The 22,545-nt window shown below is 43.6% G+C and overlaps 1 protein-coding gene across 2 annotated transcripts in view; it reads right to left on the minus strand.

Annotated features, from left to right (window-relative positions):
• The window catches only part of PAK3 (p21 (RAC1) activated kinase 3), a 277,882-nt gene that overhangs the window by 218,722 nt on the left and 36,615 nt on the right, over nt 1-22,545 (minus strand). For both annotated transcript variants that reach the window (XM_060293075.1, XM_060293076.1), the window contains exon 2: nt 11,235-11,329. The gene's annotated coding sequence lies outside the window, so the exon portion shown is untranslated. The remainder of the gene's footprint in view (nt 1-11,234; nt 11,330-22,545) is intronic.

The raw sequence follows: 22,545 nt of genomic DNA on the forward strand, positions 1-22,545 counted from the left end.
CCCAGCCCTGAAACAGCCCTGGCACCCTTACCCCTGCACCTCCTCCCACCCAAACATCTGTTTCACTGCAGCCAAAGAAAGTCAGCTTTCTTTGAAAAGGCTCTAACAGAAGAGGCTGAGTCCAGATTTGTATGTGTTTGTGAATATATTCTGGAAGAAAGGTGAAGGCAAAAAGGGATCATTTGGCTTTTAAACCACTTTGTCAATGCCTGACAAATCGACTTGCTCTTAGGATGTATTGATATTCTTTAATATTCGAGAGAACTAGCCTACTCAGATGGATTGGTTTAACAGATGCATCTTTGCAGTTAGTCAATGACAAAATATTTGTGAGTGGTAGTGTCTTTCTTCTTCACAGGAACTCAATAATGTGCCAAGTGAGATCATTTCCTCTGGCCCAGGACTTGAGAACATTTTGAATTGGGTTCATCCTGATTGGGAACTAAAGAATACTCAAGTTATTGCCAGAACCCAAACGGAGGGCACTTGTTATTACTAGACAACCGTTAGAAAACTCCCTAATTAGGAACCCATGTACATTGCTGTTGCCATTTCTAATCATCTCTTTCATCAGAGGACTCCTTGTCGTAGTACAGATTTTGGTCCCTGCCAGTAAGACAGAATGTGCTTAAATTGACTGAGTATGTGTGAATTGCAGATATCTCAAATTTTTGTACAAGAAGGCCCACAGTCGGGAAATGTTTTCATAGAGTATATTTCACATAGCTTAACTCAAACTAACAAAGGGGTTGTCTTTCACATTACGACTATTAAAAATTGGCTAATACTCTCTCCCACCATGAATTCTCATTTTCTGCTTATTTAATATGTATATTAAATATAATATATACATGGTATGTATTTATGCATTTAAAATATATACATTTAATATTATATATAAATATGGTATGTGTAATTATATAATATATATAAACATAATATTATATATTATACATAAATATAATATTGTGTATACACGCACACATGTACACATTTCAGGATCTCGTAACCTGACCTAAGCTCGGGTTTAAACGTAATAGTGGAGTTCAGACATACACTAACTCAAATACCCCTGCTCTGAACCTGACTCTTGCCCAATCCCTTTCAGTTTGGGAAATGTTAGCATTTAGCACAGAGATAAGGACGCAGAATCCTAGAGCCAGTCTCCTGCATGTAAATCCTGTTTCTAACCACTTATTCTGTAACCTTGGGTAAGTTAGTTAACGTCTCTGAGCCTCACTTACCCGACTTTAAAATGGAGAGAGAAACAGTACCAACTTCATGGGACCATTGTGAGGACGAAAGGAGATGATGTATGCAAAGCATTTATCATAGTGCCTTGCACATGGTAAGTGCTCAAAATGGTAGCCGTTGTTTCTAAAAAGAGGGTAATGGCCCCCTCTATATAACATTAGACGTGCAGAGAAGCAGAAAACACTATGGCTGTAGGTCTTCTACTTTCTTTACACCTCCTGTGGTACATACTAATAATAGTAATACATATATTAATACCTTACACAAGTGGAGTAGTTTACATTTTGGAGAATACTATCCACTAAATCCTCTCATCCAATCTTTATAACACTATAAGGACAAGGCTGCATGCTTGTGTGGACCTCTGGATGAGTTGAGGTGTTCTGAAAACACCATTGCTGTCTACAAACTTCCCAGTAGGCTGGCTTTCCCTGCATGGATTGCTGCTTCTGCACAGCTGGAAGAGGAAGCATCCTGGGTCATGGCTGCCAGACGAGGAGGCTCCAGGGACCACCCCCCTGACCCTGTGCTTGGCCCATCTTCCTTAGGTACACATCAGGCCAGGGGAGGCTGCTTCCCGTGTGGCATCATGGCCTGCATTCTGCTTAGTGCATGCATTACTGGACCCCAAATATCCAAATGATGCTAACTGGATGACTCAAGGACTTTTGATAATACGCATAAACCAACCCAGAAGGATGCTCTGCATTTTTCATCAATTCTACTTATTAGGCCAAGAAAAATCAGCCCGCTTTTCTATGCTACCAATTACACTTCTCATTAAGGCGAAATCATGAAGATGTCTCAGGCGGTGGTATTACTGCCACACTCAGCATTAATTAGAGTTCACTGATTGGAGAGAAATCAAGCACAGGAGACTCAGTAACTCGTTATGGTGCTTAATAATGATTTGTTTCCTCACCAGAAATTGGACAAGGACTCTAGACTTCAGCGATTTCACTTCCCTGCTCTTTTCTTTGCCTTCATGTTTCTGTCATTGGTGACTCTGCTGGAAACAGAGGACAATGGCAGGTCCTCTATTTGGTGTCTATTGTTTGACTTCCCTGAGCCTTCCCCTGTGGCCAGTTTCGTCCTGTTATCTTTAAGATCACAGGATGAGGCAAACCGACCTTGCTAAGCTCTGTTCTAGTCACTCCAGGCTTCCTGCTGTTCCTTAAAGTGGTCAAGCCTCAGGGCCTTTGCACTCGCTATTCCCTCTGACTGATACACTCCTTCTTGGAGCTCTTGCTCCCTCCCTCCTTTAAAGTCTTTATTCAAATGCCACCTTTTCAGTGAGGCCTGCCATAACCATCCTATTTTAAAACTGCCCCTCTTCTGCTCCCTATCTGCCTTACTTTATTTCTCTCCATAGCATCTATTTCCTTCTAAAATACTAATTTCCTGATTGCTTTACTTATTCCCTCCTCCACCTTCTCTCTACCAAAAGGTGAGCCCCAGGAAGGCAGGGATCTGTTTAACTTTTTATTTTGAAATAATTTTATTAAAAAAAATTTTCCTAGAGGATGGAGTGATGGTATTTTTATTTCTTCTGTAGCTTCTGTCACAAAACTGAATATTTATAGCTTGCATTTTTATAATACTTCAAAAGCAGGTTCCCATACAAATTCTTTGAGATACATTATTATTGGGTCTAATTTACAGATGAAGACACTGCGGCTCAGGAAGCGTAGCAGATACTGTCAATGCCCTTCCCATATCCTTTGGCATTTATCATTTCTGTGCCTGCCAGCCTGCTTTCAAACTTCCTGAAATAATGTTAGACTTTACAGGAAAATTGTAAACATAGCACAGAGAGTTGCTGTATACCATTCACCCAGCTTCCCCTAACATTAAACACCTTAGATAATAATGGTAATAGTATTGAAACCAAGAAATTAATACTGATACCACACTGTTAACTAATCTACAGACCTTATTCAAATTTCCCCAGTTTTTCCACTGATGTCCTTTTTCTATCCCAAGATCCAATTCAGGATCTCCTATTGTATTTGTTGTCATGTCTCCTTAGCGTCCTCTAAACTGTGACAGTTCCTCAGTCTTTGTCTTTCATGACCTTGACAATTTGACAAGTCCAGGTCAGTTACTTTGTAGTTTCCTTCGATGGAGGTTTGTCTGATGTTATCTCACAGTTATTGGGGGCAAGAATACCGTTGAAGTGAAGTTGTGCAAGGTGGGATATTTTGATTGTTTGTTCCCTGAGGTATCCTCAGTTGACTAGGACAGGCCCTGACACGTGGGAGGTGCTCAGTACTCATGAAGACACAAAGGGATCAGACCCCCAGGCACCCACACTCATCTCTGGACATGGGAAGATTATGTTCTCTGGAATATCACATGTGTTGGGAACCTCTTGTGGCTTTGAGGAAGGGGAAGGTAAGAGAATTGGGGTGGAGTGAGGGTCCGCTACCATAATGTTAAACAATAACAGGTGAAGGAAACCAAGTAGCATATGGCCCAGTGAGAGGAATAGTGGTACAACACTTGGACAAAATGATAGCAAAAATTATTTTTTACTTTAAAAAATAATAATAACCTCCCGTCTGCTACAGACTGAAGGTTTGTATCCCCTCAAAATTCGTATGTTGAAATCTAATCCCCAATGTGGTGGTATTTGGAGGTGAAGCCATTAGGAGGTGATTAGGTAATAAGGGTGGAGCCCTTATGAATAGGATTAGTGCCCTTATTTAGAAAAAGTGTCCACAGAGCTCCTTTCTCCCCCTCTGCTATGTGAGATGATAGGGAGAAGATGGCCATCTGCAACCAGGCAGAGGGCCTCACCAGACCCCATATCTGCTGGCACCTTGATCTTGGATTTGCCAGCCTCCAGAACTGCAAAAACGAAATTTCTGTTGTTTATAAGCCACCCAGCCTATGGTATTCTGTTATAGTCGCCAGAATGGACTAAGACATGCCCCTAATAAAACCCATTACTTTACATGTGGAAGTGAGTGGCTCAGTCTACAGGTTCTGAAGCCAGATTGCCTGGGTTCACAATCTGGCTCTAACACTTACTAGCTAGGTAATGATGAACAAAACTTTTAACCTCTCTGTGTCTCATTTTTCTCATCTGTAAAGTGGAGATGCTGTTAATACTAGTATAGTACATTTTTTCTGAGGATTGATTGAGGTAAAACATGTGAGAAGTCTAGAGCAGTATCTGAAATATAGTAAGCACTCAATAGGCATTTTTATGTAAATTTCTCTACTTTACAGACCACTATCCAGTAAGTCATCTTATTAGATATTCAAAGCGATCCCTCAGGGGCAGAGACTATTACTTTCATTGACTGATGAAGAAACTGAGGCTTAGAAAAGTGAAAGGATTCATCTAAGGTCTCCTAAGCTAATGAGTGAAAGAACCAGAGTAAGATATAGGTCATACGTTTCCTAGTCCAGTGCTGTTTCTGGGCCCCACACCCCAGACATCCAGGAGAGTCTCACCAAATATCAACAGTGACCGAATGAGAATTGGGGCTTAGATTTACCTCTGAGCATCACGTTCTTCTTGGTGCTGGAGAGGATGTGGGATACTCTCAACCTTCTAGGATCTTACAACACAAGTGAGGGAGAGAGAAAGTAATAAGATAGCCCAGCAACTATCCGGGGAACAATGGCTGCACTGACAATCACAGGCAGCTTCCACCTTATACCAATGGGGATGGTTGTTTGAACCATGGAAGGTATTTTCCAAGGGAAGTATCACCATAAGCAGGGTTAAGCAGCAAAGCCAGACTACCAAATGTACCCAAAGCGGAGCACTGCCACTGCCACAGAGCCCGGTGCACAGGTGTTGTAGGGGCGGGGGAAGAGGAAAATGAGATAAGGCTGGGGAGGCAGGCAAAGGCTGGGTTCTGCCAGGCCTCGATGGCCCAGGAAGAAAGTCGGATTTTACTCTAAGTGTGATGGGAAGCCACTGGAGGCTGTCAAGCCAAGGCATGATACTATCTGATTTACATTTTTTAAAAGAGCACATTGATTCTATAATAGAGAACCATGTAGAGCGTGAGTCTGTCATGAGACAGATCTGGGCTTGAATCTCAACTCTCTCCCTTCATAGCTTGAATCTCTTCTGTTCAAGAGAAACAATAATAATATTAGGAGGATGGGATTAACAGATACACACTACTATATATAAAGTAGGTAACCAACAAGGACCTACTGTACAGCACAGGGAACTATACTTAATATCTTGTAGTAACATATAAGTGAAAAGAATCTGAAAAAGAATGTATATGTATAACTGAATCACTGTGCTGTACACCTGAAACTAACATGACATTGTAAATCAACTACACTTCAATTAAAAAAAATAGTAGTCACGTCACAGGGCTGCAGTGAGGAGTACAACAGACAATGTATGTAAAGTACTTAGCCCAGCGTCTGGCCCGTAGTAGGTGCTCAGTATGTGTCAGCTGCAGTAATTATTACTAATAGTAGAAGTAGTAGTAGTGGTCACTGTTGTTATTGTATTTATTATTATAGTGACAACTTTGAGAAAACACACAGGATGTGGTCCAGATCAGGTATTAAGTCAATGTGGATTGAAATAAACGTTTTAGACTCCTAAGACCTGACATGACGGTGGAGTCTTTGGGGGCCAGGTGAGGAGATGGAAAAGGTCCGTCTGGGGGTGCTGCCAATTAACTATGTGGGCTTCCCTGTCCTTTCTTCCCAGCCCAGGACATGCTCTGCCCCTGGCTGTGTCCCAGCATAGGACTGTGTCTGGGCATAGAGTGAGATGACAGGGAAGGCATGGAAAAAGAAGCATTCTTTCCTCACTATTTGTGTCAATTCCCAGAGTCCCAAAGGGTTCATTCATTCAAAAGTGCCCCTTATGCACCAGCCCGGCGCTGGGCCATGCCATCTTTCCAGCAACAGCTGAGTCACAGGCACCATGGGGAAGCCCCACTGGGCCAGCCCATCACCTTACACTGTGGGGATTGCGCAGTGCAGCTGCTGGGAGGAGCCAGGTCCAAGGCTTCCGGTGGCTGCATGGCCATGGGCTTCTCCTTGGACTCTGGTTTAGCTGTTCCTTGGCCTGAGCTACAGGAGGTTATTAATCACCCTCCAGCCAGCAGGGGCAGACTGGGTCAGCAGTGTGTCCCGTGTCTCACATGTGCCCTGTGCCGCAGACAGACCACACCCGGAGAATGGCGATGACACAGAGGGCTTTCTCTTTTGGCGTGCTCCTGAGCTTTGCGGTCTTGTCTGGCCGCGCTCAGTTCTTACAGTCCCAAAGCCTGTCTGCTCCCTGGAACGGATGACCGCAGAGACACAGCGTGCCCTCTTGGCAAAGAGAGTTGTGTCATGCAACGCATGCCTAAGCTGTCTGGCCCTGGGGTAAGCTTGGTGTGCCAGGCGTGTGGCAGGAGTGACTGGAACTCAAGCCAGGGTGCTACTCAACTCACCTGCCACTTTATCCTGCTACTACTTCTTACTCAACTCTTTGACCTTTACTTCCATTGATTCCTTCAATCATTTGATCATTCACCTATTCAACAACATTTTTTAAAATGTATCTTATTGAAGTATAGCTGATTTACAATATTGCATTAGTTTCTGGTGTATAGCAAAGTGACTCAGTTATACATATATATATATTCTTTTTCATATTCTGTTCTATTATGGTTTATTACAGGATATTGAATATAGTTCCCTGTGCTATACAGTAGGACCTTGTTGTTTATCCATCCTATATATAATAGTTTGCATCTGCTAAACCCAGACTCCCAATCCATCCCTCCCCCACCCCCTCCCCCTTGACAACCACAAGTCTCTGCTCGATGTCTCAACAACATTTATCGAACGCCGACTCTGTGCTAGGCACCGTGGGAGGTGATGGGGATGAAAGAAACAAAATCCCTGCCCTCAAGGAGCTTACATTCTAATGTGGGAGACTGGATCATTCGCATTAGAATATTATTTCTCCCATCCAAAACATTAATAAAATCCTCTCTCAACTCTAATCCTCCCTCCAGATACTGCTACTACCCTATTGCTGCCCTCCTCTACATGTTACAAAATCCCACGGTCTTTCTCCGTCCTCCTCTTCCTTGAACTCTCTGCAGTGTTTGACATAGTGACCACTCTCTCTTCCTTGAATGCCTTTCTTCCCTTGGCTTCCAGGAAACCACATTCTATTGGTTTTCTTCCTTTTACTCTGGCTGCTTCTTCTCAGGTCCAATTTCTTTTGCTCTTCAACTCAACCTCTAGACTTTGGAATGCTTTAGGTCTCAGTCCTTGGACCTCTTCTCTTTTCTACCTGAATTTACTCTTGAGGTGATTTCGTCCAATCTCATAGCTCCCAAAGTCCTATCTCTAGGACCAACCTCTCCTATGAACTCCAGATTTATATTTCCACTTCTCTACTTAACATCCCCAGTTGAATGTCTAAAAACAGGTGCTTCAAAATTGTCAACTTCAAAACTAAGCCCTTGATATTTTCCCCTCAAACCTACTCTTCCCGTAGTCTTTCCCATCTCAGTAAAATGGCAACTCCATTCTTCTAGACGTTCAGGCCAAAAACCATGGTGTTGTCCTTGACTATGCACTGCCTCGGGCCCAACACAGTCAGCAAATCCTGTGTACTCTAACTCTCAAGGTACGTAGAGATTTTGACCATTGTCTCTCATATCACTACCATTGCTACCACCCTTCTCCAAGCCACCATCATCTCTCACCTGGGTTATTGCAGCAGCTTCCTAGCTGGTTCTGCTGCTCCCGCCTTTTTGCCCCTTCAGTTTATTCTCAACATGGCAGATAGAGTGAGCCTATTAAAATCTAAGTCCGATTATGTTACCTCTCTGCTAGAAATTCTTCAGTGATTACGTGCCACTTTTTACTCAGAGTAAAAGCCAAAGTTCTTACAATAACATTTAAGTTTCCACATTATCTGTCCTCCATTACTTTTCTGAATTTATCTCCTACCACTCTGCCCCTTGTTCTCAACTCTCCAGCCACACTGGCCCCCTTGTGTTTCTCAAACACACCAGGTCTGGTCCAGCCTCAGGGCCTTTGCACTTACTTTTTCTCTGCCTTGAATGCTCTATCTCCAAATAGCTGCATATCTAGATCTCTCATTTCCTTCATATCTTTACTCAAGATTCTCCTTTCTAGGCCACTCTATCTAAAACTTCTCTCTCTCCCCTCTAAAAAAAAATCTCCATTTTATGCTTTATTTTTCTCCTTAGCACTTATCCTTATCTAACATACCATATGTCTTAGTCTGCTCAGGCTGCCCTAACAAAATACCATACATTGGGCGGCTTAAACAACAGAAATGTACTTTTCACCGTTCTGGAGGCTGGGAAGTCCAAGATCAAGGTGACAGCAAGGTAGGTTTCATTCTAAGGCCTCTTCTCTTGCCTGGTAGGTGGCTGTTATGTGCTCACAGGACCTCTCCTCATGTGTGTGTGGGAGAGGGAATGGGATGGGGGACAGAGTAAGTTCTCCAGCGTCTCTTTTTACAAGGAAACTAATCTCATGAGACCAGGGCCCTACCCTCATGACCTCATCTAACCCTAATTGCCTCCTAAAGCCCCATCTCTAAATATCATCCAATTGGAGGTTAGGGCTTCAGTATATGAAATTTGGGGGTCACAAACACAAACATTCAGTCCACAGCTATATATATACATATGTGTGTGTGTATACACATATATACATATATATCTTATTGTTTATCTTCCGTATTAGAATGGAAGTTACCTAAAGGTTAGGATTTGTGTTTATGGTGTTCATTGTTTTAATCCCTGTATTTCGAGTCATGCTGGGCACATGGTAGGGGCTCAATAAATATTTATTGAATAAATGAATGGAATAAGCATAATAATTACAGCTTGTGATAAGTACTAAGGAGAAAATAGACAAGCTGATAGATTAGAACAGCAGCTGTCAACCTTGGCTTCACATTAAAATCACCAGAGTAACATTTAAAATATAGATAACCTGGGACTCATCCATAGAGGTTCTGATTTCCTTGGTCTAGAAGGAGTCTAGCCATTTTTTTAATGTTCTCTGAGTGACTTCTAATGTGAAATGAGGGCTGAGAACCAATGAGTTTGAGATTAACATGGGGGACATGAACCAACGGCAACCTACTTGAGATAGGATACACAGGAAAGACCTCAATGAATGATACCATTCTGAAATGGTATCATTAAATGGAAACCTGAAGGGCAGAAGGAAGCATGGGAAAGTTGGGGCATGGGTGGGATTCAATTCCTGGTGGCGAGCAGAATGAGAATGAAGGCACTGAAGCAGGAATGAGCTGCGTGTGTTCTCACAACAGAAGGCCGGTGTGGGTGGTGCAGAGTGGGCAAGGGGAAGAGTGAAACAAGATGAGTTTGGAGAGATATGCAGGGGCCAGATTATGCAGGGCCTTGTAGACCATGGGAAGCAAACTGGATTTTGTACTACGTGAGATGAGAGCCAGTGAAGGGTTTTGAGGAGGGGAATGATGTGATCTGATTTACTATTGTCTAAATATTGCTCTTGCTGCAGTGTGGAGGGCATGAGTGAAAGTAGGGAAACAACTTAGGAGGGCACTGTGGTAGTCTAAGAGAGACTTCATGGTGGCCTAAACTAAGTTGGCACTTGATGTCCCTTTCCATTTAGACAGCAGAAGCCTGAGAGCGACATGTAAATGTATTCTGCTCAGATAAACACACACTCAAGGCCATTGTTTTCTGGAAACCTTCCCAAAGCTACGATTCCATAGATTGCTAATACTGTGATCAGTAGCTCAGTTGTTGGAATATGTATGCCATGCCCTGCCCAACAGACAAGGCCCCGTTGCTTAGTTAATGGGAAAGATGCTTTCTAACAAGAACACAATACAGTGATAAAGAGATTTAAAATATGATGGCAACATTTATTCATCTAAATTTTAGAGAGCTCACTAATCCCCAGCAATGGGTCTTTTATGCTTTCTAGTTGGTGGCGGCGGCAGGGGTGTGGGGAGAAAAAAAGAGAGAGAATGAGAGAGAGAACTCCGCTCTCAAGGGAGCTTATAAATTAGAGGAGGCGATCAAGACATGAACACAAATAGAAGTCACACAAGTTATAATGAGGTAGGTATCCAAAGGGGGATATAAATACAATCAATTATTGCTGTCATTTATTTAACACTCAGTTTATGCGGAGCACTGTGTTGGATGTTTTACATATGTTCTCATTTAATCTTCCTAACTCTATGGAATAGGTAATATGGTCACCCATGATGATAATAGCAGCTAACATTTATTAAGTGCAAGGAAAGTTCACCACGCAACACTGTTTACAACAGCAAAAGTGTGCCGATGATCTAAATATCCTTCCATACGGGACTGACGAGTTAAGTTAGGAAACATCCCCAGAAAAGAACACTATGGTGTTAAAAAGGATGAAGTAAAACTATATATTCTGACAAGGAAAGATGTTTCCAAAAGACTGTAAGTGAAAACAGCAGGTCACACAACATTCTCTCTAGCATGATTTGATTTGAATCATAGATCTGTGTTTAGGAATGCACAAAACCATTAACCACAGTTATCTGGTAGGTTGTCAGCACAAATAATTACAGAGGAACTTTCACTTTCTAATTTATATACTTTTGCATGCTGTTGACCTTTACAATTATATTACTTTTGTAATTGGAAAAAAAAGTACAGTAGTTTCCATTTTACAAAACAAAACGAGCCATCTTAGATCATCCTTCATCCATCCTGTCTTTTGTAACTACAACATATCTTGGGTTCAGCAGTGCATCTGAAATTGTCTCCTGTAACTTTCTCATGAATGAGCTGAGATAAGGCAGCAACATATTAACCAGGTTATATAGCACAAGTGAAATGGATTAGCAATTGATCAAAGAATTTTACACAAAGCATAGGTGGCAACCAGCAGAAAAGTCACCAGAGAAAGGCCACAGGCTTTTCCACTTTTACTAATTACTTAGATGACACAGAAAATGTACTTACAAGTCTGGAGATGACCCAAAGCCGGCAGGGATATCAAATATGTTGAAGAACAAAACTGAGATTCAAAATGAGCTCAGATGGGCTGGAGTACTGGGCTAAAATTAAAAAAAATAATAAAGTGAAATTTATAAGATAAAGAAAAAAATCCTCAAAAACTTAAGTCTATTTTGTAAGACCAAAATAAAGGAAGCATAGCTCAGCATCAGGTCACATAAAAACAAACAATTCAAAAAAGATCTAGGGGTTCGATTTGAGCCAACAGTTTAACATAGCTAAATTATTTAGCTGCTAAAAACAGAGCACAAATTTAGGTTGAATTAATTAAAGTAAGGTTTCTAATAATTCAAAAAGAGTCATGTACCACAATGTTCATTGCAGCTCTATGTACAATAGCCAGGTCAATGGAAGCAACCTAAGTGTCCATCGACAGATGAATTGATAAAGAGGATGTGGCACATATATACAATGGAATATTACTCAGCCATAAAAAGGAACGTAATTGAGTTATTTGTAGTGAGGTGGATGGACCTAGAGTCTGTCATACAGAGTGAAGTAAGTCAGAAAGAGAAAACAAATACTGTATGCTAACACATATATATGGAATCTAAAAAAAAAATGGATGTGAAGAACCTAGGGGTAGGACAGGAATAAAGACGCAGATGTAGAGAATGGACTTGAGGACACGGGGAGGGGGAAGGGTAAGCTGGGACGAAGTGAGAGAGTGGCATGGACATATATACACTACCAAATGTAAAATAGATAGCTAGTGGGAAGCAGCCACATAGCACAGGGAGATCAGCTCGGTGCCTTGTGACCACCTAGAAGGGTGGGATAGGGAGGGTGGGAGGGAGACGCAAAAGGGAGGAGATAGGGGGATGTATGTATATGTATAGCTGATTCACTTTGTGATACAGCAGAAACTAACACACCTTTGTAAAGCAATTATACTCCAATAAAGATGTTAAAAAAAAGTAAGGTTTTTCGATTCCAGAATATAATTGTCACACTGCAATCTCTGCTGTTTTCTCCTGGAGTCTCCTGTTCCATCCTGTGCAGCACACTTTAAGAGGACCACTGAGAAAGTGGAACACCTCCAGAGGAGGGTCTCGAAATTGACACAGGGGCTGGAAACCACCCCATAACAGGAGTGGCTCTAGAAGGGACCAGAGACATGGGGCCTACAAAAGAGAGGCATCCAGGGATATAGAGGCTTCCCACCTGCTTTCAAATCTCAAAAATGTTTTCCTATGGAAGGTATGCATTTATTCTGGGTTGCTTGGGTGACAGAATTAGGACTACTGCCACCCAGTGGTAGCAAGGAGGCAGATTTTCAGTAAACCTGTCAAAAAGGCTTTCTGATCTTGAAAGGGTCCTGCAGGAGGCTGAGCAGGCTGGTGAGACAGTGTTATTTTAAGCCAAGGCTGGATGAACAGATGCCCAGTGGCAGAATCACATTAACCTGGTCCCTTTCAGCTCTAAGAGATTACATCTTTCTCCTATTCTCCATGTCCTCCTCTGGACCAATGAGCCCTCTCCCTGTGGACTACAGAGTGGTAAGGACAGCTGGGCAGGAACTACTGGGGCTGCCCCCTCTTGCTTATTGTTGTCCAAGGCCTATGTGGGCAAAACCCACTGCTTATTTTATACTTTTATTTTGTTTTCCTATCCCCCTCTATTGGGCTATAAGTACCCTAAAAGCAGGGATCATGCATGTCCTGTTTCTGGCTGAATCTCAGCCCCTGGAATATCAGTAACATATAGTAGGTGCTCACTAAATATTTAATGAAATGACCACTGCATCCCAAAATCCGTGCCATTTTCTGCAGTCTTGATTTTCTCAACAAAAGACATTTCAGATTTAAGAACCAGATCTCAAAATAATAGCCAGCAGTTGTATCTTAGTAGTAAGATTTAGGGTGATTTTGTTTCTGCTTCTCAATTTCCCCAATTTTTTGTTATGCAGCCATGTTACATTAATGATTACCTGGCCATAGTCATTGTAATAGCTCACATCTATTGAGTGCTTTCCATGTACCAGGCACTGCGATAAGCACTTTACTTGGATTAATTCATTTAATCCTCATAATAGTCCTTTTCAGTTGGCGCTAGTATTATTATTATTATTATTGTTTCAGTTGGCACTAGTATTATTCACATTTTAAAGACCAGGGAACTGAGAAACAGGGAGGTGATATGCCTTGCCCAAGGTAACACAACTAATATCAGGCAGACTTCAAAGCCCATGTTATTAACCCCTGACATCAATATAAGATGAAACATGATGATGATAATGACAACTAACATTTCTTTAGTACTAATCATATATCAGGCCCTGCGCTAAATGTTTCAAACACATCACCTCCTTCAATGCTCAGGACAGCGATCGCATGAGGTGGGAACTATTATTATGACCTACTGTACAGTACTAGGCCCTCCTGTAATGTAATCAAACACGCCCACTGCCCCATTTGGACTCTGCTTTGATTTCATAAGAAGCGCGCTTTGTTGGATTTTCTCTTCTGCGTTCCAGCCAAGTGGAGAAGCGATCATCTGCTAGTCACTACTTGAACCCTCCACGCCGTGGAGATTAGGCCTCCAACACACATAATGTCAGCCCTTACCCGTGCTGTTGTCCCTTCCTAGAATGTCTTTCTTCTTCCCTCTGCCAACGCAATCCTACCGATTTCTTTTTCCAAATGCAGCTCAAATGCAACTCCCTCCAGGAATCCTTCAGTGATCAGCCCTTTCCACCACAATCCCTCTTGTTACACAGTCTGTACATTTCATTCAGCCTGGTCATCTCTGGCTTTGCAGTGCTGACTCTCTTTCCACTCACATATGTCCCTTTTTCTGAGTTAGACTAGAGCTCATGGAGGCAGCTAGGCCTTGAGTTCCTTGGTCTATTAGCTGACCCATAGTAGGTGCTCAATAAATATTTTGCTGATTTCAAAATGATACTATACCCTCACAGTTGTAAAATGTTCTCTTTTCAAATAGCTTTCATACATATTATCTCACTTTTGCCTCATAGCAGCCCAGAGAGGCAAGATCTTATTTTTCTCATTTTTACAGGTAAGTAAATTGAAGGCCAGGGAGGTTAAGTAAGTTGTCTCAGGTCACACATCTGAGAATTCAGCCCAGGCCTCTGGACTTGAAGCCCCAGATCCTTTACCCTAGACCACACCGATTCTACTGGAAGGTACCGCTGGCTGGGCGCAATGCTAATAACGTTCCTATAAAGGCCTTGTCTTCATTCTATCACTGGAGCAAAAGCAATAAAGAGCGCCAAGAGGCAATGTCGACTGTTGAGGTTGGGAAGGCAGGTAAATTCACACACTGTGGAGTGAGAAGTGCCTGGTATTTAACAGACTATGTTACATCCCCCGCGAGAAGGGCACTCGGGACTGAACGGAACGTTGTCCTCTACACAGGCCAGAGTGGCTCAACCCTCAGCAGAAGCAACACAGAAATCAGAAGATTTTACATAAATATTCAGATGTCCAAGCTCTCTAGAAAAATCAGACGATCTAGCAACATTTAAAAAGTGGAAGACCTCACATAAAATTCAATTTCCAATCTTTCAAGAAAAAAAGATCTGGACGCATGGGGTTATTTTTTCATCTGTTTATTACTTACAATATAGTATGTTATGTTTTGATAAGTACCACAGAGAAAATATAAAGGAGACAGGGAGTTCTGAAGTAGTAGGGGTAGGGGGATCCTGCAAGGCCTACAGTTTACAGAAGGTGATCTGAGAAAGTCTCACTGCCGAGGTAAGCTATTCCCAGGACCATACTGGCCTGGAGTCCAGGAGTAGCTGCTCCCTTTAGGTGGGGCACATGGGAGAAAGGTTTAGGGGGTACCAATACCCTCAACATACCAAGTGGGGAGTAAAAAGACACTGATGTTGGTCCCTGTGAATTGAAACAGAGTTTTAAGTCTATTACTTGATTTCACAAAAGTAACAAAAGAGTTTCAAATGGTCAAGTAAGTATCAAAGTCTGAAAGAAGGAGCAGAACAAACTGTGTTTACAAAGAGTTCACTAACCAATAGCAACTAAACACCCCAATTCACTCAGATGCATTTTCTGTCTAATGGGGGTCAATGCAATTAGCCTGATACCTATAGCAATACCCCTACCTTGCCCTTACATCTCAGGCCAGGGCCATTACACAGTATTAGAACTCATTCTAATTAGAGAACAACCAACTCTGTCAACCCAAGCATAGCATGGGAGAGAAGGGGAGAGGAGAAATGGGTCCTGCTCCATTCTCTGGTTGGCCATTTCTTGTCTGGGCTGGGACTTGACAGATAATTTCTCTGGATACTAGTATCTCCAAATGGAAGATAGTATCCTCTAGTGTATTTCCAACATTTTGGACCATGATCTAAAGTAAGAAATACATTTGTCATTCATATAGCACACATTATGGAAATATATATTATATATGTGTGTGTGTATATATGTATACAACAAACATGTCCTGAAGCAATCCTTACCCTTACTGTGTGCAGTGCACACTGTTATTTCCTAGTCCATTCCTTTTTTTTAAATCCTGGTCACTACCCACTAAATTGATTTTCTGAGTGGGTAATAATTGGCAGCTTGAAAAATACGACTCTAGACCAATGGAGTTTTTGTTAAATACATACTCTTGTGCTCCATTCCAAACCTACAGAAGCAGAACTTCTCCAGGGTGAGGCCCAGGAATCTATATTTTTTACCAAGGACTAGCCATGCACTGGCATTAAGGAATCACATTTCTCCTCAGGACACAGAAGCAAATAACATCAGTAACAGTCATTATTATCAAACACCTACTTCATGCCAGTGCTGCTGGCATAAGAGCTTTCCATTCATTGACTCACCTAAATCCTCCCAACAACCCCACTTTATAGATGAGAATACTGAGGCTCAGAGAGCCTTTGAAAGACACAGATAGAGAGGTTAAGAAAGTGGTGGGGCTCTGATTCATGTGGGATCTGTTCTCACTCTTACTGACCCCTCTCACCCTCTCCCCTCTGTAGTTCCAGAGACCTTGGATCTGTCCTAGGTGTTCTATACCAAGATGGTCCAACCATCAGAGGCAAGGAGCAGACATAAAACAGCAACAAAAATAGGTTGCACTTATACTGAGTTTTTACTGTTTCCAAAACATATGTGTGTTTATTTTCTCCACAGTTAAGCCTTTCAGATATCCTGTGAGGCAGAAGAGGCAGTTAAAAAAAAACAGAGACCCAAAGACGGGAAGGGACTTACCCAAGGTCTCACAGCAAGTTCAGAGCTAAGCTGTCCACTCTGACTTCCCCAGGTAGGGTCTACGACTGCACCTGGGCTGGCTTTCTCCAGAGTTCCCAGCTCCACTTCGTTTCAAGTCTGTCTCCCTTTAAGGCAGAAGAGGAAGAAGAGCTGGTACTTTCTGCCTCCCTCCCTACAGGATTTACCATCAACTTCTGAAATGAGCACACTCTGTATACACACTGCCTGAGGGACGGTTGCCCTGAACCTCCTCCACAGGGCTGTACTTAGGGCTGGCTGCATTTCTATTTTTGCTGTGCAATTTGGAAAAAGAAAAAAAAAAAGCTCTGCACTGTGCTTCAAAGAAAAAGGAAAAATAATGGATTCCATGATGAAAGGCAAAGGCACCATCCCTCCCACAGAGGTTAAATGCCACCAGCCACTAGCAAAGCAGTGTTTGGAAGTCTCTGCCGAGCAAAATGCTGTGAGCCCACGGAACACCTAGGTGGTGGATTGGACCAATCTTTGTGATGGCAGAAAGAGGTTGGAGGGATGAATGACCCCCATTTAGCTTCCTTGGCTGAGGTCCTCCCTCTGTATAGAACATCCCCTCTGTTTCTGCCACAGAGAGGGGTGTTGTTTGCAATGTGTATATATTTATGTGACAAATGACTAGCTATTTATCAAACACTAACATTTTTCTTCACCCCTTCCCCTTCACAATGCAGTTTGTTCTGTCTCTCCCCTTAACAGCTTCCAAAGATCATCTACCCCCCGCCCCGCCACACATGCTTAGTGAAAATAAAAGCAAGCCATCCTTCTCGGCCTCGGTCTCCCCATCTATAAAGTCAATGAGTTGAACCAAATGGCTTGTTAGGGCCTTTCTCTAGTTCTAGTATTCTGATAAAATATGTGGGGAACCCCCTCCCGTATAGCCCACAGATTTGCGATACAGGCTATGAGCAGGGAGGGGCAAACTGATGTCAAATTGTGTTTTAAACAGTTGTCTTTTGTTAAAGAGGGTCCAAAAACGTGGGATAAAGAAAAAAGAAACATTTCTGTTATGCCCATGAGCAGGCTAACATCCTTAATGATGAGAATCACTCCGCTTTTTCTGTCCCTTGCTTTATTTTTTTTTATTCTCTTTATACCTGGTCAGGCTGCAAAGCCTACCATGTCAGTTGCCTCTTCCCCACGTGTCAATTTCTCTTCTCATGTGAAGGTTCCGGGTGCAGTCTAGCCCTGTAATAGCTGAGGTTTCAGCCGTGGAGAGCTTCAAACTAACGCCATTATCACCTCAGTGGAAGCGCTCCACTTGATGTCAGAAAAATTGGAAGAGGTGTTAAATTTGCTTTGTGACTGCAACTCCCTTTTAGTTGGGTGAGGCTGGCTTAGGATTTGATGGTTTTATAGATTTCAATATCAAGAAAGGAGAAAAGATCTCAGCTTTTTAATTTATATTGTCAATCACCGAAGTGGCTCCTTGCCCACGGGGACACTAACTAGATCTGCACTTGCTGCTGCTTTGCCAACACGGCACGTGACCCTCTCCCACCTGCTTCCCGGGGCTGGGTTCAAGACGATGAGACTGCACCAGGGAAACACTCCCAGGGCATTTCAAGAAAGAAACCAGAGGAAATTAGAGGATTCTCACCCTTCCACAGTACAGCAGAGAAACTCCATTCAAACTGCCTGCATTTGAATCAAGTGACTGAATCTCCTGGGTCTGCTCATCGCCAAATGGGAATAATACTAATAATACCTCAGAAGGTTACTGCTGAGAGTAAATGAGTAAAGTGCCTAAAGCAATGCCCCACCACGTGCTAATGCCTCAATAACTGCCGGTTATGCTGACTATTATTATTCCTTCTGGCCAAACCGGTCTTTCAGCTTTCTGATGCTTAAACAGCTTGCATTTTCCGGCCATCTCATTTCACCAGAGGATCTGAAAGTACACTAGTGATGGGGCTGAGTTGAGGTTCATCTTAGAGCCATTCGGGTGGGTCGAAGTTGGCCCATTTTCCTGTTCCTGTCCTGTTATTTATTCACTCAGCAAATATTTATTGATCACCTATTACAAGCTCTGTACTAGGTGATGACATAATACTGAATAAGATAAAGTCCTTGCTTCATAGGGTTAGCACTCTAGAAGGGGGCAGGGGGGGCATGGTACAGGGATGAGCTTGCATGATCCGGGGTCCTAAAGCCAGGATGCCTGGGGCACGGGAGAGGGTGGTATGAGATGAGGCTGCAGACGAAGGCAGGGGCCAGATCATTAGAGCCTTACAGGCCAGGCAAGGAGTTTTGTCTTCATCCTAAGAACATTGGGAAATAAATGGCAGGGTTTTTAAAAATTTATTTATTTTATTTTATTTATTTTTGGCTGCGTTGGGTCTTCGTTGCTATGCGTGGGTTTTCTCTAGTTGCGGTGCGCAGGCTTCTCATTGCGGTGGCTTCTCTTGTTGCGGAGCACGGGCTCTAGGCGCGTGGGCTTCAGTAGTTGTGGCACGTGGGCTCAGTAGTTGTGGCCTGCAGGCTCTAGAGCACAGGCTCAGTAGTTGTGGCGCACGGGCTTAGTTGCTCCGCGGCATGTGGGATCTTCCCGGACCAGGGCTTGAACCCGTGTCCCCTGTAGTGGCAGGCGGATTCTTAACTACTCTGCCACCAGGGAAGCCCTAAATGGAAGGTTTTAAGCAAAGGATCAATGTACTCAAATGTTTGTTTCAGTTCTTGCTGACGGCTGTACGGCTTTGAGATCATTGGGGGGCAGGGCTGCCACTCTCTGATACAGTGTCTTTGTGTGGGTTACAAAAAAGACACCCCTTCTTCAAGTTAAAAGCACAAAAATTAGGCTACAACCTAAACCACTATAAGTTCTGCCCAAGGGAGTTTACCAGAGTCCCGGCAGGCAGCAGCCTTGGCTGTGTGCACCCACATTCTTCTTACTTATGCATTTCTTGTCCCTAGAAAAATGTACCATCAACAGCACTTTGCACCCCACTGTTCCACTGCCTCCCCCCCGCAAGATGAGGCAACTGTGGGTGGGAGGGATGGGGCTTTAGAATGTGAGAGCAATGGGTGTTGAGTGAGAGAAGTGAACTCAGGGGACACCCAGGGCTTGGGCAGGACAGAGCCCACTTGTGCCACCAAATGTGTGTGTGCGTGTGCGTGCGCACGTGCGTGCACGCATGTGTGCTCTCCGGAGTCTGTACAAGACCATGTGTACTGGTATAGGTTTATGTAGGAACAGGCTCTCTTCCTCTGCTCTCAGACTTAAAGCCAAGAAGCCCAGAATGTCTGCACCCATCTGTACCCTCTTATGTAAGTTAGTAAGCGTCTACGATAAAAATGGCACATCCAGAGCTATGGTGCCCTTGTGCAGTACACAACCTGAACATCCATGCACGAAAGCACTTTGCATTGAGTTGAAGCAAGTAGACCAGTTGGGGGGCTGCAGGAGTGGACCAGGAGAGAGATGATGGTGGCCCACACTAGGTAAGAGCTGAGGAGGTAGTGAGAGGTGGGCAAATTCAGGATGTATTTTGAAGGCAGGTCAGCAGATTAGCTGATGGCTAGTACTCGATGGAAGAGGCAACAAGAGGAATTCAGGATAATGACTAGGAGTCTGACTTAAGCAACTGGGTAACTGTAGTGCCATTTACTATATGGGACTGACAAGAAGAGGAACATCGTAGGAGAAAAATCACAAGTCCTGCTTTGGGCAGTTTGCATTGACTCCGGCTGCCCACCTAAGAAGCTGATCTATCAGTTTCTGTACCTTAAGCTCCTTCCCACTGAAACTGGTAATCCCTGCTCCTTATCTATGGCTCAGCATGTTTCTTTTTGTGCCTCCTTTGGCCTGAGATGAAATAATGATTTCAGTTTGTTCCTACCAGTTTCTCAAGATTCCTCATTTATTGACAGGCTCCTGGTCCCTCTCAATCAGTATATCTCTCTCTCTCCCTCTCTCGTGCATGCACGCACGTGCGCGTGCACGCACACACACACACACACACACACGCACACACACACACTCACACTTACCATTTCCCAATGTCCCTTTTTCTGAGATTGCTCTTTGTCAAAACCCAAAAACCTTCCGCTTTGGGGAGTACACCTTCATTCAAGGACAGGGATTCTCCATCTGCCGCTGCCGAGAAGCCACCCAGAGCTCCACCGCTTCACCCAAACCCTCTCCCCAGGACAGGAAAAAGGTACTTGGAAGATGGAGCAGAGTCAAGTGAGCTGAGAAATGAGCCAAGCACTGAGAAATTCAAGAAAGTAATGCTGACTGGGGGCGTGGGGGGAGGCATTAATCAGGAAATCTTAAGGTCATTGCAATCTCTTTGATTGCATTAACATCTAGTAGAAGAAGACTACAGATTGATTAGTGCTACGGCAGAGGGGAGGGGGAATTAAGCTGCAAGTGTACTGCCCAGAGCTGCATCTTCCATAGAGAGAATTAATGCCAGCAGATGAAGCCAGATCTCCTCATTCCTGGGCCACGCACATTCCCTTAGAACCCACTTCCTCCCTAGACACGTATCAGGCCATCTAGGCACCAGAATACCGTTCATTAAATTGCCCCCTTGTACACTGTGCCCATCCTTCACCCTAGATCATGCTACCCCTTCCCTCCAAACATCCCTTTCCCGGGATGGCCTAGGGAAGGCTTCTGAAGAATGAATCACACATGGTGATCCAAGTAAGCCTTTGGGGCCTGCCCTTGTTCCAGCCGCTCTGACTCTTACTTCCTAGAGCCCCTTGCACCTTGCTCTTAATTTGCCAGAAGAGGAAAGGAGTCCACCTTTTTCAGTGACAGGTTGTGGACCTGTCTCCCATAAGCAGAAGACGCCATGCTGTGGTAGCTTTGCCTCATTTCAGCCAGCAAACCGTAGCGACCTGAACTGCATGGGCCTTTTAGGAGAAGCCTACTTAATGTGGACAAGCACGAGAAAGGAAATATCGATTGATAACAATTGTTGCGCTGTGCAGCATGTGGGATCTTAGATCCCCGACCAGGGATTGGACCCGTGCCTCCTGCAGTGGAAGCGCAGAGTCTTAACCACTGGACTGCCAGGGAATTCCCTGCAGCTCCTATTTCTCCAGCTCCAACCATGTGCCAAGCACTAGGCTAAGAGCTCTATATAGGTCAGCTCATGTAACCCTCAAAGGAAGGCATGTATGGTGAGTATCACCATTTCATAGCTGGAAAAAAAAAATGAGGCTCAGAGACATGAAGGAACTTGTTTGAGGGCCCACAGCTAGAAGTGAGCAAAGCCAGGATTTTAAACCCACACATGTCTGATGTCAGAGCAAGTACTCATAGCCCGTTGAGTGTGCTGTGCTGGACCCAGAAACATCCCTCTATTTTCAGCCTGTCTTCCCTTCACAACAGATGTATCCAAAACCATTGTGATGACTCCCACATCTCTGGCTCTAGCCTTGACCTCTCTATTCACCGTCAATCTTTTTGTTTCTTTGTTTGTTTTTGTTTTGTTTTGATTTTTGGCCACACCTAACGGCATGCGGGATCTTAGTTCCCTGACCAGGGATCGAACTCGCACGCCCTGCAGTGAAACCATGGAATCTCAACTACTGGACCGCCAGGGAATTCCCTCAGCGTCAATCTTAACCAACTCCTTTCTACTGGATGGTTTCTTTCCACACATGTCCCCTAGTCACTCAAACTTAAGACGCCTAAAACTCGTTTTTTCTCCCAACCAGCTCTCCACCTAGATTTGCCTCTTTCTGTCAGTTTATCCCAATTCCCAGGCTCCTAACTTAAGGACCATCCCCAACTCCTCTCTCTGACCACATCTGGTCAGGCACCAAATTTTGGTGATTTCCCCTCCATCATGTCTCTTGAGTCTATACTTTCTTCCATTTCAAATGCTTCTTACACACCTTTCAACTCAATAAACACACACACACACACACACACACACACACAAAGTTATAATCTCACAGTTCCCATGCATGGGTCCAGTCCTGCTCAGGGTATCTCTGGGCTGAAAAGGTGTCAGCCAGGGTTGTGATTCTCATCTGAAGTTCCATTAATATAAAGTGTA

This window comes from Globicephala melas, chromosome X (genome assembly GCF_963455315.2).
Source record: "Globicephala melas chromosome X, mGloMel1.2, whole genome shotgun sequence".
Classification (NCBI taxonomy): domain Eukaryota; kingdom Metazoa; phylum Chordata; class Mammalia; order Artiodactyla; family Delphinidae; genus Globicephala; species Globicephala melas.